This window comes from Oncorhynchus nerka, linkage group LG26 (assembly GCF_034236695.1).
Source record: "Oncorhynchus nerka isolate Pitt River linkage group LG26, Oner_Uvic_2.0, whole genome shotgun sequence".
NCBI lineage: Eukaryota > Metazoa > Chordata > Actinopteri > Salmoniformes > Salmonidae > Oncorhynchus > Oncorhynchus nerka.
Window position 1 is genome coordinate 14,656,340 of NC_088421.1, and position 15,431 is coordinate 14,671,770.

At 46.8% G+C, this 15,431-nt stretch overlaps 1 protein-coding gene across 3 annotated transcripts in view; it reads right to left on the reverse strand.

Moving 5' to 3' along the window:
• Window positions 1-15,431, reverse strand: part of LOC115103504 (KN motif and ankyrin repeat domain-containing protein 2-like) — a 34,999-nt gene that overhangs the window by 18,914 nt on the left and 654 nt on the right. For 2 of the 3 annotated variants that reach the window (XM_065010129.1, XM_065010127.1), the window contains exon 2: window positions 8,983-9,086. The gene's annotated coding sequence lies outside the window, so the exon portion shown is untranslated. Of the gene's footprint in view, window positions 1-7,480; window positions 7,634-8,982; window positions 9,087-15,431 lie in introns of those variants that run through there. The other variant, XM_065010128.1, reaches the window with a different exon arrangement.

Here is a 15,431-nt window from a genome sequence, read left to right on the forward strand (position 1 = left end):
CATTGAGAGAGTACAGGAAGGTGGTGTGTGTGTGTGTGTGTGTGTCATTGAGAGAGTACAGGAAGGTGGTGTGTGTGTGTGTGTCATTGAGAGAGTACAGGAAGGTGGTGTGTGTGTGTGTGTGTTTGTGTTGGTGTGTCATTGAGAGAGTACAGGAAGGTGGTGTGTGTTTGTGTGTCATTGAGAGAGTACAGGAAGGTGGTGTGTGTGTGTGTGTGTGTGTGTGTGTGTGTGTGTGTGTGTGTGTCATTGAGAGAGTACAGGAAGGAGGTGTGTGTGTGTCATTGAGGGAGTACAGGAAGGTGGTGTGTGTGTGTCATTGAGAGAGTACAGGAAGGTGATGTGTGTGTGTGTGTGTGTGTCATTGAGAGAGTACAGGTAGGAGGTGTGTGTGTGTGTGTCATTGAGAGAGTACAGGAAGGTGGTGTGTGTGTGTGTCATTGAGAGAGTACAGGAAGGTGGTGTGTGTGTGTGTGTGTGTGTGTGTGTCATTGAGAGAGTACAGGAAGGTGGTGAGTGTGTGTCATTGACAGAGTACAGGAAGGTGGAGAGTGTGTGTGTGTCATTGAGAGAGTACAGGAAGGTGGCGTATGTGTGTGTCATTGAGAGAGTACAGGAAGGTGGTGTGTGTGTGTGTGTGTGTGTGTGTGTGTTTGTGTTGGTGTGTCATTGAGAGAGTACAGGAAGGTGGTGTGTGTGTGTGTGTGTGTGTGTGTGTCATTGGGAGAGTACAGGAAGGAGGTGTGTGTGTGTCATTGAGAGAGTACAGGAAGGAGGTGTGTGTGTGCCATTGAGAGAGAACAGGAAGGTGGTGTGTGTGTGTCATTGAGAGAGTACAGGAAGGGTGTGTGTGTGTGTGTGTGTGTCATTGAGAGAGTACAGGAAGGTGGTGTGTGCGTGTGTGTGTCATTGAGAGAGTACAGGAAGGTGGCGTGTGTGTGTGTGTGTGTGTGTCATTGAGAGAGTACAGGAAGGTGGTGTGTGTGTGTGTCATTGAGAGAGTACAGGAAGGTGGTGAGTGTGTGTGTGTGTCATTGAGAGAGTACAGGAAGGGTGTGTGTGCGTGTCATTGAGAGAGTACAGGAAGGGTGTGTGTGCGTGTCATTGAGAGAGTACAGGAAGGGTGTGTGTGTGTGTGTGTGTGTGTGTGTGTGTCATTGAGAGAGTACAGGAAGGTGGTGTGTGTGTGTGTCATTGAGAGAGTACAGGAAGGTGGTGAGTGTGTGTGTCATTGAGAGAGTACAGGAAGGAGGTGTGTGTGTGTCATTGAGAGAGTACAGGAAGGTGGTGTGTGTGTGTGTGTGTCATTGAGAGAGTACAGGAAGGGTGTGTGTGCGTGTCATTGAGAGAGTACAGGAAGGGTGTGTGTGCGTGTCATTGAGAGAGTACAGGAAGGTGGTGTGTGTGTGCCATTGAGAGAGTACAGGAAGGTGGTGTGTGTGTGTGTGTGTCATTGAGAGAGTACAGGAAGGTGGTGTGTGTGTGTCATTGAGAGAGTACAGGAAGGTGGTGTGTGTGTGCCATTGAGAGAGTACAGGAAGGTGGTGTGTGTGTGTGTCATTGAGAGAGTACAGGGAGGTGGTGTGTGCGTGTGTGTCATTGAGAGAGTACAGGGAGGTGGCGTGTGCGTGTGTGTGTCATTGAGAGAGTACAGGGAGGTGGCGTGTGTGTGTGTGTCATTGAGAGAGTACAGGAAGGTGGTGTGTGTGTGTGTGTGTGTGTGTGTTTGTGTTGGTGTGTCATTGAGAGAGTACAGGAAGGTGGTGTGTGTGTGTGTGTGTGTGTTTGTGTTGGTGTGTCATTGAGAGAGTACAGGAAGGTGGTGTGTGTGTGTGTGTGTGTGTGTGTGTGTCATTGAGAGAGTACAGGAAGGAGGTGTGTGTGTAATTGAGGGAGTACAGGAAGGTGGTGTGTGTGTGTCATTGAGAGAGTACAGGAAGGTGATGTGTGTGTGTGTCATTGAGAGAGTACAGGTAGGAGGTGTGTGTGTGTGTGTGTCATTGAGAGAGTACAGGAAGGTGGTGTGTGTGTGTGTCATTGAGAGAGTACAGGAAGGTGGTGTGTGTGTGTGTGTCATTGAGAGAGTACAGGAAGGTGGTGTGTGTGTGTGTGTGTGTCATTGAGAGAGTACAGGAAGGTGGTGAGTGTGTGTCATTGACAGAGTACAGGAAGGTGGAGAGTGTGTGTGTGTCATTGAGAGAGTACAGGAAGGTGGCGTATGTGTGTGTGTCATTGAGAGAGTACAGGAAGGTGGTGTGTGTGTGTGTGTGTGTGTGTGTCATTGAGAGAGTACAGGAAGGAGGTGTGTGTGTGTCATTGAGAGAGTACAGGAAGGAGGTGTGTGTGTGCCATTGAGAGAGAACAGGAAGGTGGTGTGTGTGTGTGTGTGTGTGTGTCATTGAGAGAGAACAGGAAGGTGGTGTGTGTGTGTCATTGAGAGAGTACAGGAAGGGTGTGTGTGTGTGTGTGTGTGTGTGTCATTGAGAGAGTACAGGAAGGTGGTGTGTGCGTGTGTGTGTCATTGAGAGAGTACAGGAAGGTGGCGTGTGTGTGTGTGTGTGTCATTGAGAGAGTACAGGAAGGTGGTGTGTGTGTGTGTCATTGAGAGAGTACAGGAAGGTGGTGAGTGTGTGTGTGTCATTGAGAGAGTACAGGAAGGGTGTGTGTGTGTGTGTCATTGAGAGAGTACAGGAAGGTGGTGTGTGCGTGTGTGTCATTGAGAGAGTACAGGAATGTGGTGTGTGCGTGTGTGTGTGTCATTGAGAGAGTACAGGAAGGTGGCGTGTGTGTGTGTGTGTGTGTGTGTCATTGAGAGAGTACAGGAAGGTGGTGTGTGTGTGTCATTGAGAGAGTACAGGAAGGTGGTGTGTGTGTGTGTGTGTGTGTCATTGAGAGAGTACAGGAACGGTGTGTGTGCGTGTCATTGAGAGAGTACAGGAAGGTGGTGAGTGTGTGTGTGTCATTGAGAGAGTACAGGAAGGGTGTGTGTGTGTGTGTCATTGAGAGAGTACAGGAAGGTGGTGTGTGCGTGTGTGTCATTGAGAGAGTACAGGAAGGTGGTGTGTGCGTGTGTGTGTGTCATTGAGAGAGTACAGGAAGGTGGCGTGTGTGTGTGTGTGTGTGTGTCATTGAGAGAGTACAGGAAGGTGGTGTGTGTGTGTCATTGAGAGAGTACAGGAAGGTGGTGTGTGTGTGTGTGTGTGTGTCATTGAGAGAGTACAGGAACGGTGTGTGTGCGTGTCATTGAGAGAGTACAGGAAGGTGGTGTGTGTGTGCCATTGAGAGAGTACAGGAAGGTGGTGTGTGTGTGTGTGTGTGTGTCATTGAGAGAGTACAGGAAGGTGGTGTGTGTGTGTCATTGAGAGAGTACAGGAAGGTGGTGTGTGTGTGTCATTGAGAGAGTACAGGAAGGTGGTGTGTGTGTGTGTGTCATTGAGAGAGTACAGGGAGGTGGTGTGTGTGTGTGTGTGTCATTGAGAGAGTACAGGGAGGTGGTGTGTGCGTGTGTGTCATTGAGAGAGTACAGGGAGGTGGTGTGTGCGTGTGTGTCATTGAGAGAGTACAGGGAGGTGGCGTGTGCGTGTGTGTGTCATTGAGAGAGTACAGGGAGGTGGCGTGTGTGTGTCATTGAGAGAGTACAGGAAGGTGGTGTGTGTGTGTGTGTCATTGAGAGAGTACAGGAAGGTGGTGTGTGTGTGTGTGTGTTTGTGTTGGTGTGTCATTGAGAGAGTACAGGAAGGTGGTGTGTGTGTGTGTGTGTGTGTGTGTGTGTGTCATTGAGAGAGTACAGGAAGGAGGTGTGTGTGTGTCATTGAGGGAGTACAGGAAGGTGATGTGTGTGTGTCATTGAGAGAGTACAGGAAGGTGATGTGTGTGTGTGTGTCATTGAGAGAGTACAGGTAGGAGGTGTGTGTGTGTGTGTCATTGAGAGAGTACAGGAAGGTGGTGTGTGTGTGTGTCATTGAGAGAGTACAGGAAGGTGGTGTGTGTGTGTGTGTGTGTGTCATTGAGAGAGTACAGGAAGGTGGTGAGTGTGTGTCATTGACAGAGTACAGGAAGGTGGAGAGTGTGTGTGTGTGTGTGTGTGTGTTTGTGTTGGTGTGTCATTGAGAGAGTACAGGAAGGTGGTGTGTGTGTGTGTGTGTGTGTGTCATTGGGAGAGTACAGGAAGGAGGTGTGTGTGTGTCATTGAGAGAGTACAGGAAGGAGGTGTGTGTGTGCCATTGAGAGAGAACAGGAAGGTGGTGTGTGTGTGTCATTGAGAGAGTACAGGAAGGGTGTGTGTGTGTGTGTGTGTCATTGAGAGAGTACAGGAAGGTGGTGTGTGCGTGTGTGTGTCATTGAGAGAGTACAGGAAGGTGGTGAGTGTGTGTGTCATTGAGAGAGTACAGGAAGGAGGTGTGTGTGTGTCATTGAGAGAGTACAGGAAGGTGGTGTGTGTGTGTGTGTGTCATTGAGAGAGTACAGGAAGGTGGTGTGTGTGTGTGCGTGTCATTGAGAGAGTACAGGAAGGGTGTGTGTGCGTGTCATTGAGAGAGTACAGGAAGGTGGTGTGTGTGTGTGTCATTGAGAGAGTACAGGAAGGTGGTGAGTGTGTGTGTCATTGAGAGAGTACAGGAAGGGTGTGTGTGTGTGTGTGTCATTGAGAGAGTACAGGAAGGTGGTGTGTGCGTGTCATTGAGAGAGTACAGGAAGGTGGTGTGTGCGTGTGTGTGTCATTGAGAGAGTACAGGAAGGTGGCGTGTGTGTGTGTGTGTGTGTGTCATTGAGAGAGTACAGGAAGGTGGTGTGTGTGTCATTGAGAGAGTACAGGAAGGTGGTGAGTGTGTGTGTGTCATTGAGAGAGTACAGGAAGGGTGTGTGTGTGTGTGTGTGTGTGTGTGTGTGTGTCATTGAGAGAGTACAGGAAGGTGGTGTGTGCGTGTGTGTGTCATTGAGAGAGTACAGGAAGGTGGTGTGTGTCATTGAGAGAGTACAGGAAGGTGGTGAGTGTGTGTGTCATTGAGAGAGTACAGGAAGGAGGTGTGTGTGTGTCATTGAGAGAGTACAGGAAGGTGGTGTGTGTGTGTGTGTGTCATTGAGAGAGTACAGGAAGGTGGTGTGTGTGTGTGTGTGTCATTGAGAGAGTACAGGAAGGGTGTGTGTGCGTGTCATTGAGAGAGTACAGGAAGGATGTGTGTGTGTGTGTGTGTCATTGAGAGCGTACAGGAAGGTGGAGGGCTGGTTGACAGGGGTACAGTTGAGATCTAATTAGAGTGTTCCGTTCAGCTTCACAGCGTGACAAACATCCCAGCCCTCAGCAATGACGACGGCCAAAACTCTCCTCTACACGCTCCTTCTCTCTCTCTTTCTCCTTCTCATACTAACTCTCAATTTAGTTTAATATTCCTGTCTTTTCCTAGTCACATCAAGTGAACACGTATTCTGTTACGGCCACTGTCTTCTCTTTAACACATTGCCTGGTGCTCCAATTCCTCCCCTCCCCCAAACCTTCTGCATCTGCCTCTACACCAGTGCCTCATTGAGTGTTCGGGTGTGCACGTGTGTGTGTGCACGTGTGTGTGTGCACGTGCGTGTGTCTGCCGTGTCTGTGTGCTCCACCATGTATGTGGGTAACCTTACTCCCTCTCTCTCTTGGCTGTAAACAGTGTTCCATTGAGATGACAGTGATTAGAGTCCAGTGTAGCCCCCTGCTCCTCCTCAGCAGCACCAGCACAGCCAGCCAACCATTCTTCAGTGATACACTCCCAGACCCAGACTTTAACCTCCTCTCCTTCAGCCATTCTCTCCCTCCTCCAGGAGGAATGAGTTGCCCCAGACTGATGCCCACCTCCCCACATTCCAGACCAGCGGAAGTTAACATTGCCCTCCTCCCCACATTCCAGACCAGCGGAAGTTAACATTGCCCTCCTCCCCACATTCCAGACCAGCAGAAGTTAACATTGCCCTCCTCCCCACATTCCAGACCAGCGGAAGTTAACATTGCCCTCCTCCCCACATTCCAGACCAGCGGAGGTTAACATTGCCCTCCTCCCCACATTCCAGACCAGCGGAAGTTAACATTGCCCTCCTCCCCACATTCCAGACCAGCGGAAGTTAACATTGCCCTCCTCCCCACATTCCAGACCAGCGGAAGTTAACATTGCCCTCCTCCCCACATTCCAGACCAGCGGAGGTTAACATTGCCCTCCTCCCCACATTCCAGACCAGCGGAAGTTAACATTGCCCACCTCCCCACATTCCAGACCAGTGGAAGTTAACATTGCCCACCTCCCCACATTCCAGACCAGCGGAGGTTAACATTGCCCACCTCCCCACATTCCAGACCAGCGGAGGTTAACATTGCCCACCTCCCCACATTCCAGACCAGCGGAGGTTAACATTGCCCACCTCCCCACATTCCAGACCAGCGGAGGTTAACATTGCCCACCTCCCCACATTCCAGACCAGCGGAGGTTAACATTGCCCACCTCCCACATTCCAGACCAGCGGAGGTTAACATTGCCCACCTCCCCACATTCCAGACCAGCGGAGGTTAACATTGCCCACCTCCCCACATTCCAGACCAGCGGAGGTTAACATTGCCCGTCTCCAGGGTCCTCCACTCTGACTGTTATGATTAGAAATCAAGGGGAGAAAAACTCAGATCCTTCAAGCACAAAATAGGATGTCTCAGACTGCTGATGTCCTGTTGGATGCCAGTGTGGCTGTGTGATGGCTGCTTTGCTACTTTTAATCATTGTGACTGGTTGCTTCACTGAGACGCCGAAGTCGTTTCAGAATGTGCTAATGTAGCGCTACATTGTTATCACAGAGTCCCTCAATAAAAGCTACAGATGTCCCTCACCTGTATCAAAACATACATACCACATTTCTTACCACACATTACACAATGCACATATCTTAGTGATCAGAGGAGGGTGACCATCATGGTTAGTAGGTAAGATACAGTAGGTTTAGTTCTGGCAGAAAACTCTCAGTACTTCAGTCAGGTCCAGAATTGTTTGCACCCTTTTTAAAGACGAGCAAAAAAGACTAGAAAATAAATAATACAAATACTGAGATATTGTATGCAGATGTTTTTGGGGAAAAAATATTTTTTATACTAATACAATTGCTCAGAGAAAGAGAGGGGTCAAAATGATTGCCACCCCTGTTTTCAATTGCTTTCAATACCTCACCTTGCGAGGATACATTGAGTATTTTTCTAAAGTGTTTTATGAGTTCAGAGAACACATTGGGAGAGATCTTAGACCATTCTTCCATAACACAATTTTCCAGATCCTTGATATCCTTCCTCTACACTTATGGACTGCCCTCTTCAATTCAAACAGCAGGTTTTCAATGGGGTTCAAGTCCGGAGACTGAGATGGCCATGGCAAAATGTTGATTTTAGAAAATGTAACCATACCAGACCTATTTTAGCTACCAGTCACTTTCAGAAAATATGTATTAGTCACATTTAAAAGGAAAGACTCACCCATTTTGAATGTTATATTGTTTTAGGGTATCGCTGAGCGAAGTCCTATCGATTCCTGGGGTCATTTCATGTTTTCATATGTATTTGATCTCTTGCCGTTCGCACAGGCAGAAAGACCGCGGACATGACATGGCATTGTGACCAGCACTCTCACTACACTGGAAGTTAAGAGGAAAAGGACTTTAAGATTGCGAAAACATCAAACATACATGTCAGTTTTCAATACTGGGTGGCTAACTAGCTAACAAGCTAGGTAGCTATCCAGCCAACCCACAGAGAGATCAATGCATTGTGGGTTTTGTAGTCGACTTTAGATGCAACAGATTTCCAAAATGATTTTCACATTTCATGTTGCTACCAACCTTATTAAAACGACAAAAGTAAAGAAAGAAAAATCACAACAAATATTGTTATCACATATTAGTGTTATTTAACATGGTAAATTATAGGAATTTGTGGTTGTTGGAAGGAGGAAGGATTTTTACCTTTAAGACTAGACTTGGTTTTGCTCAAACCTATATCTCAGATGTTTTATCTCCCTACGAGCCAGGACACAGCCTGAGATCCCCTGGCAGGGTGCTGTGGGCCAAAGTCGAGAGTAGATCAGGCTCGCAGATTCCATGTCTCTTTGTAAATCACTGCTAAAGACACACTTTTATAAAGACGGATGATTTTAATGTAGGATTTCAGTTAGCTATATTTTGTCAACAGTTGCCAAAGAGCTCTATTTTCATGTCATCCAAAAAACGTAAACAACTGTAGTTTGCTAAACAGCGTTGGCACTTGGATTGCAACCAGTGTTATGTTCAGATGAAATGAAAATAGAGCTCTTTGACAACACACACTAGTGGTGGGGTTTTGCATCTAATGAAAGACTCATCTGAAGAAAAGAACCCCATAACTACTGTAAAATATGGTGGAGGATCTTTGATGTTATGAGGCTATTATTTTGCTTCCACTGGTCCTGGGGCTCCTGTTAAGGTCAATGGCATTATGAATTTGACCCAGTACCAGGACTGTGGTTTGAATTGAAGAGGGCGCAGACAAAGAATATCAAAGACCTGGAAGGATTATGTGTGGAGGAATGGTCTAAGATCCCTCCCAATGTGTTCTCCAAATATATATATATATTTGTTAACGGCTCAGTGTCGTTATCCTCGCACGGCGAGGTATTGAAAGCTATTGAAAACAGGGGTTCCAAACAACTTGAGAAAAACTGCTTTACTTGTTAAACAAAATCTCTTTCTCTGAGCAATTGTATTAGTATAATAATAATACAATTTCCCTGAGCATACAATATGTCTCAGTGTTTGTATGATTTATTTGAGTCTGTTTTGCTCATCTTTATCAAGGGTGCCAATAACACATTGTCTTTATTCACGGCCTTACCTCACGGCAAGGGATTAAATAGCTGCCTTTTGTGTGATTGCTATTCTACACAAGTTTGGGAATGGGAATGGTTTAAGAATTAGGAAAAGAGGGATTTCTTTTCTGCTCCATACCAGCTGCTCGGTGTGCTGCAGGGTTGGTCTCTCCTCCTCCCCAATCTCCTCACTCTGGCTTCTCTTCTCTTTCTCTTCCCTCCCTTCTTTCTCACGGTCAGCACCTGAGCACAGCATGGAGGAAAATAATGGAAAGATATCAACATTTATATTAACAAATCCTAACATCCATTTCATAATCCTACTGAGATAGAGATCAGGAAACAGAAAAGACCAGAAAGACCCACAAAATAAACGTGGGATAAATGCAGCCAAGTTCCAAATGAAGCACATCATTGAGGTACCAGGTGAATCTTTAACCAGCCATCAAATCTCAAAAAGTCCATGACAACTCTAACAGCTCCATCCCAGCCTCTCCAGAGGGCTACAAACAGGCCTCTCTTACAAAACAGGGATTACTCAATGTTTAGGCAGGTTGCCAAGGACTGGTTACTGTAAGATTAAAAACACCCAGGTCTGCAGTAGAAAACCAACCTCAGAAACACATTCCACTGCCTCAGAGTGACAGCTCCTCACATGAAAAACCTCATTTCCATCTCACTACAACATGCCGGTCAAACTCAGGAGTAGATGGACCTAGACCCCAGACTGGAAGACTGTACATCATGGGTCACCCTTTCTCACTGTTCATTATAAAAGGCTATATATCATTGATGTGCCATTAAAATAGCTTATTGTGGGATTGCCGGAGGTCTGATGAAGAAAGGGTTACAGGAAAAGGAGCTCCATCTCTGTATTCCCTCAGGACCCAGAAACAACCCAGTCACTTCCTCCAAGCCCAGGAGAAAAAGTAACAAGGAGAGGGAGAGGGAAAATGAGACAGAGGGAGAAAGAATGAGGGAGTAAAGTAAAGAGAGAGCAGGAGAGTGGAGGTACAGTATGTGAGTGAAAGACGGAGAAAAGAAAGAGGGGTGGGGGTGTGGGTGAACAACAAGAGGGGCGAGACTGGAGTGGGGGAGAGAAAGAAAAGAGGGTGGGAGAAGAGAATAACTTTTAAATGGAAACTTCTAGAATGAGAACACCATGACTGTTCTAAGATTTCGAATCCACCAGTATGAGTCATTGAAACTCCCAGCGGCCACACCATAATGTTGTGTCCTCTGCTCTTGCCAAAACAGGGCAGACATCACAGGGATTCAAGAGGGTTAAGAGGAGCTCTTGACCAAGGGTGAATTACGTTTCAAAAGACCTTTCTTCATCGTCTGAACTTGATCCGCCTGTAAGATTACGATCATATTTTCAACATTCCACTACTGGTTTAAGGATAAAAAGAGACTCACAATAGAAACCCAGCACACAAAGAGGCAGCACTTCTAGTTCCTAAATGAAGCTGAATGTAATTTTGTCAGCATGTCCAATGAGTATAATTATATGGGAGAAAAAAAACTGGAACTATACATGGTCAAATTGGAACTATTATGAAAACTCTTTTTGGAAACCAACAAATACTTACATCATGCTGGTGTTACATTATTCACTGGAGGAGAAACCTTCCTGGCTCTTTCTGCATCTGCTGAGGACTGCTGTGTGTGACCCTAACTCTCATCCGAACAGAAGGCTTAATTTAGCCAAATGGTCATGAATTAATAACCAATGAATTGCTGGTCTCTACTCAGAAGTGGCAAAGATGGTAGCCATGTATCATCATGTGGGTACTTCACAAGTAAACCACTCTTTCTAGAACAAATGTCATGCATCATTCGCATGAACAATAAGACTTTCACATGTGCATGAGGAGGACAGATGCTCTTGTATGACCGGGGTATAACAAATGACTGTGAGGGCGATGTGCTTCTGAATAACTAATAGTGGATCTGAACTAGGAACAGTGAAGTCAAATTTTTCAAATCAAATTTTATTTGATAGCCATAATATATACACACGGGGTGCCAGTACCGAGTCATTGTGCAGGGGTACGAGGTCATTGAGCTAGTACATATAACTAGGAATAAAGTGACTAGGCAACAGGATAGATAATAAAGAGTAGCAGCAGAGTAACAAAAAGTTAATGCAAAAAGGGGCAATGCAGACAGTCTAGGTAGATATTTGATTAACTATTAAAGTAAGTATTTAGAAGTCTTATGGCCTGGGGTTAGAATCTGTTCAGGGTCCTATTGTTTCCAGACTTGGTGTATCGGTGCCGTGCGGTAGCAGAGAAAACAGTCTATGACTTGTGTGGCTGGAGTCTTGGACAATTTTTAAGGCCTTCCTCTGACACCGCCTGGTATAGTGGTCCTGGATGACAGGGAGCTCGGCCCCAGTGATGCACTGGGCCGTCTGCACTATGGCCCAGCTTTGCGATCGGATGCCAAGCAGTTGCCATACCAAGCTGTGATGCAGCCAGTCAAGATGCTCTCAATGGTGCAGCTGTAGAACTTTTTGAAGATCTTTTCAGCCTCCTGAGGGGGAAGAGGTGTTGTCGTACTCGCTTCATGACTGTGTTGATGTTTTTGAACCATGATAGATCCTTAGTGATGTGGATACTGAGGAACTTGAGTTCTTGACCCGCTCCACTACAGCCCCATCGATGTGAATGGGGGCATGCTCGGCCCTCTGTTTCCTGTAGTCTACGATCAGCTCCTTTGTCTTGCTGACTTTGAGGGAGAGGCTGTCCTGGCACCACACTGCCAGGTCTCTGAACTCCTTCCTATAGGCAGTCTCGTCGTCGTCGTCAATAATCAGGCCTGCCACCGTTGTGTAGTCAGTAAACGTATAGATGGTGTTGGAGTCGTGCGCGGCCACACAGTTGTGGGTGAACAGGGAGTGCAGGGGGGGGACTAAGCACACACCCCTGAAGGGCCCCTGTGTTGAGGGTCAGCGTAGCATATGTGTTGTTGCCTGTCCTTACCATCTGGGGGCAGCCCTTCCAGTATTCAGTTGCAGAGGGAGGTTTTAAGTCACGGGGTCCTGAGCTCAGTGATGAGCTTGGAGGGCACTATGGTGTTTTGAATGCAGAGCTGTAGTCAATGAACAGCATTCTCTTATCCAGGTGGGAGAGGGCAGTGTGGAGTACAATAGAGATAGTGTCATGTGTGGATCTGTTGGGGTGGTATGTGAATTGGAGTGGGTCCAGGGTGTCTGGGATGATGGTGTTGATGTGAGACATGATCAGCCTTTCAAAGCATTTCTTGGCCACAGATGTGAGTGTTACTGTGCAATAGTCATTTAGACAGGTTACCTTGGCATTCTTGGGCACAGGGACTATGTTGGGCTGCTTGAAACATGTGGGTATTACAGACTGGGTCAGGGAGAGGTTGAAGATGCCAGTGTAGCCTTAACCCAGGCAAGCTATGTAGCCTATGCCCTGTTACTGCAAGCAAATAGGACGACTGTTTTTAACATTAAGGAGGAGTAGGGTATGCAGAGAAAGACGGCATTCTGCAGAAATGGTCTGGCCCATACAGCCAGGGAGTGGCCTTACTGCTTGACCTGGCCTCAGTCCTGCCTGCCTGCTCACATTACGTCTGGAACAGGAGAAGAATAAACATCAGCATCACAGCTGCCATTGGTCATTGTGTTGACCCCTCCAAAAGGAAACTGCCTGGCTAAGGGTGGGGCCTAGAGGCAGGAATTACAACAGAAACAAAAGAAGAAAAACCATATGTGAGAGTGAGAGTGAGAGAGCGAGAGAGCGAGAGAGAGAGAGAGTTGGAAGGAATGGGAGAGACAGCGAGTGAGAAACAGAGAGAGAGAAAGAGAGAGAGGGAGAATTCCTGTGCAGAGGGGGAGGTAGAGGGATAAGGGTTGATGGAGGCCAGAGAGGCAGTGTTCTGGAAGGATTTGGGGAAGGTTCAGGGGAGACAGAGACGAAGACCAGAGCAGAGCTGTTAGTCCGGTCAGGCAGGGGAAAGCTGGTCAGACTCACAGCAGTTCTGGGGTTAAAACCTCAGGTCAGTGGAGCCAGTCAGTGGTGGTCACATGACGCACAGTGGGGCAACGGAAGGAAGTAGTCAAGCACTGGAGCCCTGATGATGTGTCTAAGTGATCTGTTCACCGGGATCCTCATTGATTGTTTCCTGACTAACTCAACGAGCTGTCCCCAGTCCACCTGGCCATGCTGCTGCTCCAGTTTCAACTGGCCTGGGCCCTAGGACCATGTCCCAGGACTACCTGACATGATGACTCCTTGCTGTCCCCAGTCCACCTGACTGTGCTGCTACTCCAGTTTCAACTGTTCTGCCTTATTATTTATAATCTCCACCCGGCACAGCCAGAAGAGGACTGGCCACCCCACATATGCTCTCTCTAATTCTCTCTTTCTTTCTCTCTCTCGGAGGACCTGAGCCCTAGGACCGTGCCCCAGGACTACCTGACATGATGACTCCTTGCTGTCCCCAGTCCACCTGACTGTGCTGCTACTCCAGTTTCAACTGTTCTGCCTTATTATTATTCGACCATGCTGGTCATTTATGAACATTTGAACATCTTGGTCATGTTCTGTTATAATCTCTACCCGGCACAGCCAGAAGAGGACTGGCCACCCCACATAGCCTGGTTCCTCTCTAGGTTTCTTCCTAGGTTTTGGCCTTTCTAGGGAGTTTTTCCTAGCCACCGTGCTTTTACACCTGCATTGTTTGCTGTTTGGGGTTTTAGGCTGGGTTTCTGTACAGCACTTTGAGATATCAGCTGATGTACGAAGGGCTATATAAATAAATTTGATTTGAAGTAAATGAGATAACAACAAGCAGGACTTGAACCACCCCTATAGACATGGCAGGTATACACAAACACACAACAAGCAGGACTTGAACCACCCCTATAGACATGGCAGGTATACACAAACACACAACAAGCAGGACTTGAACCACCCCTATAGACATGGCAGGTATACACAAACACACAACAAGCAGGACTTGAACCACCCCTATAGACATGGCAGGTATACACAAAAACACAACAAGCAGGACTTGAACCACCCCTATAGTCATGGCAGGTATACACAAACACACAACAAGCAGGACTTGAACCACCCCTATAGACATGGCAGGTATACACAAACACACAACAACATATTAGTAGGTTGTTGCGAGTCAGTGAATAGAACAATCCATCTTCCCTTTCGGAACGATTCATGTATTAAGAAGGATTACTCCAGAGATTAGTCCAGCAGATAATGATTTCATGCTTCCTTGGACTCCACATGCATGATAAAGGAATATGTTGACTGAAAACATTAAAGGATTTGTCTCTGGCCGTAGGTCTGGATAAATAAGCAGGGGTATTAACCCTCAACAGCCAAAGTATAACATGCCTTCCTGTGCAGAAGTAGAAGGATTTCTGCTCTCTGAATCAGTAACAATTGTTCATTGACTGATGTGATAGGACTAGTTTCCAGACTCCACAAGAGGACATGAACTGTAAAATGGCAGAGTGAACTATAACTTGACGGGCTACACGCATTAACTCACAGAGCGTCTGTAATTATATTCCACTACCTGATTCAAGATGATAGGCAACTCTAAATGAATTGCTCATGTGTGTAACCATGCTTTCAGCTGAACAGAGGGGTGTCAGTAAGGGAACAGTCTGGCCCTCTATAACCTGCTCGCAAATGATAATACATCCAGACAATCACAGACATGAAGCTTCATGCAGGTTAATGGCGTAATTCCATTAGTCTAGCTAAATCATTTAAAATGCCCAGCGTGTGGTCCACCGCTACAAATGGGCTTTATAACCTTGCATTCCTCCATTTGGAATTCCACTACAGCGCCCCTCGTTCCAAACGTTGTAATCGGGAATGTGGTCGGTGAGACAGGCTACGCATTCCATCCCCGCTGCTGCTGGCACGAGCATGGGATAACTCCAACCGGGCACCTTACATTCTAGGACACCTATGGAGACCTGTGTCGGTCACCTATAAAGTCGTCATAGTCTGTGTGAAAGCAGACTGCTATCAAATGATCAATGATTGATCAAAAGGACCCCATACAATTATATGGACCTATCTAGACTAGCCTATTTCCACAAAAAGACACTTGGATTGTATCCATCTTCCCCAAAGTTCAACAGTTGAATAATGACCAATAGACAAACCGTGAAAATCATTAGTAGGCTATTAGGCCTACAGGCGTTAAATGTTCTTCCAGACACTGCTTCTTCTAGAGGAGGAAAACCCAATAGAATGAATTCACATTTTTGTTGAGGCATCACTCCCTTAGGCCCTATAGCTTTTGAGGCAGACATCCGTTCACTGAACTGACCACCAGCCACGGACGGGCGGTTAAAACAGACCAAAGTTAAGGGCAGAGCAGCAATGAGAAAGTGATGAACATCTGGAAGTAGGCGAATGAAAAGTGGGAGAATGGAAGGACCCACCCTCTCCCTGGAGTAACGGCAATCACGGGGTTCTTTTATCTCTAAGTATTCAGGAATTCAACTTCAAAACTAACTTTGATTGAAGAAAGAACCTGCTCTAAAAACGTTTTAGTTGAAGTTCCTAATTTTTT